Genomic DNA, 1,981 nt, shown 5'->3' on the forward strand with positions numbered 1-1,981 from the left:
AGTTGAAATATGTCGTGTAAAAGTAACACACGTAACAAAAGAATCGCCCACTGATATAATAATATTGGATAGCAAACTTTTTCAAGCTTAGGCAAAAAAAAGTAGTAACCCGGAAGTCTTACTATGAATTTGCACTTCTAGCATGAGCCATCCATAAGGAAATACATACCGAGAAAAAATTGAAGTCAAAGTTAAAGTGGTTTTTTACTTTTGCAAATCATGAGACAGGGATAAAACAATTAAACTCTAATCATTTCATTTTTGCCAATAGTAGATTTTCGCGCTCTGTCTTCTGCTATTGTTAATTCCATTCCATTAGTTAATTTAAAGAATATAGTCTGTAACCTAAATTAAGTTTTAGAAATTCATTATTTGTTACTTTAGAAGGAGCTTGATATAAATTTGAAATAATTCTTGAACCTGAATTTAATTTACTGTGGATAAAGATTTTGTAAGTTTTATTCTAATTATGATTCAAATTTTATTTTCGCTCTGAATTTTTTAAGTTCCTTCTATTTTGAAATAATCTTTTTTAAGTTGATTCTTCAGCTAAAAAACTGACTTCTTTTATCATAATTTACCTAATTGTAGTCTAAGCTTTTGTTTTATTTTTATAGTTTTACTTTCTTCTATATTCTAGTCAGGTGGGGTAAAGTGGGTATATATTTAAGAATATCTATTATCTCCTTTAAGTTAAGATAATTTATTATTTGTAGAGATATTTAACTGGGATTGGGGCAAGCATTTTTATTTCAGTTTTAGAAACTGTTAAATAAAATCTGTCTGTTTATGATTAACCCTTAAAGTATATAGTTTGAGCTGTTGATGAACTTTATTATATCATTAAAAATCATCAAAAACTGTTAATTTAGTTCAAACTGATAGAATGACATCTAAAGAACAGATCTACACAGAAATTTATGAATAAATTTCAAAATTCAATTTATTATGAATTATTTTCTGAAGTGGGGTAAAGTGTGTAAAGCTTAACTTGTGTGATAGGGATAATTTTTACTTCTGTGCTAGCTTTTGAAAGTGTCTAATGCTCTATTTTACAGTGAAATGGCTAAAAAGTAAATTACTTGTTTGATTGTAACCCTTCACAGTAATTTTTAATACTGATAATATATCGTTTAACTTCCATGGTTGGAATAGCTGCTCAAATTGTTCCAAAACAAAACTTCTGCTCCAGCCTGCTCAAAAATGCCACTTTTTCCCCAAAATTGCTCCAAGTTGTTCCGAAACTCCAATACTATTCACTGAGCCAAAAGCATGACATGGGTTCAATTTGGAGCTGAAAAATAAGTTATGACGCTTCTCTTGGGACACAGGAAATTAAAGAATGTGCCAACAGATATATGTAGTAAGCAAAATTATAACCAAACTTTTAATACAATATCTACAAACAAAAATCTTTTTCTTATCATTCTCTTTTCCATCTTTTTTAATATTTTCCTGTTCTATCAAATTATTACATCCTTGCTTTTACTTGATTCAGAGTTTCGATCAATCCTAACTTAAAGTCCTAATTGTGCAAAATCTTATTGTTTTCAATTTTTTTTCTACCAATAGAATTCTTCATATCAATTGATGAATAAACTGCAAATTTGAAAAAAATAAGTGAAAATTTAAAAAATTATTATTTGGAAGTGTTGTCTTAGAAAGATTTTACCTCTATGGTAGAAAAAAAACAGTGTTACATGCTGCATTTCATAGCCGTAAATTATTAAAATGATAAATACTTTCATTTATTTTCACAAAAATTTTACAAAATAATAGAAAAAGCATTAAAATATACTTAATAAAAATTCTGCATCAATGGGTTAACAATATTTCGCTTAGAAATTTCTAAAATTTAGGGAGAAAAACTTGTTCTTCTTTTATTCAGGGCTGAGATTTTTCCGCTTTTTTCACTTTTATCTCTTGAATTTCAGCTTTTTTATCAAAAATTCAGATTTTCTAAAAATTTCACTTTTTTTAT

At 27.4% G+C, this 1,981-nt stretch overlaps 1 protein-coding gene across 1 annotated transcript in view; it reads left to right on the top strand.

Moving 5' to 3' along the window:
* Positions 1-256: 256 nt before the first annotated feature.
* Positions 257-1,981, top strand: part of LOC107443808 (lymphoid-specific helicase) — a 15,992-nt gene continuing 14,267 nt past the window's right edge. Inside the window, exon 1 of the mRNA XM_016057806.3 lies at positions 257-451. The gene's annotated coding sequence lies outside the window, so the exon portion shown is untranslated. The remainder of the gene's footprint in view (positions 452-1,981) is intronic.

This window comes from Parasteatoda tepidariorum, chromosome 2 (assembly GCF_043381705.1).
Source record: "Parasteatoda tepidariorum isolate YZ-2023 chromosome 2, CAS_Ptep_4.0, whole genome shotgun sequence".
Classification (NCBI taxonomy): domain Eukaryota; kingdom Metazoa; phylum Arthropoda; class Arachnida; order Araneae; family Theridiidae; genus Parasteatoda; species Parasteatoda tepidariorum.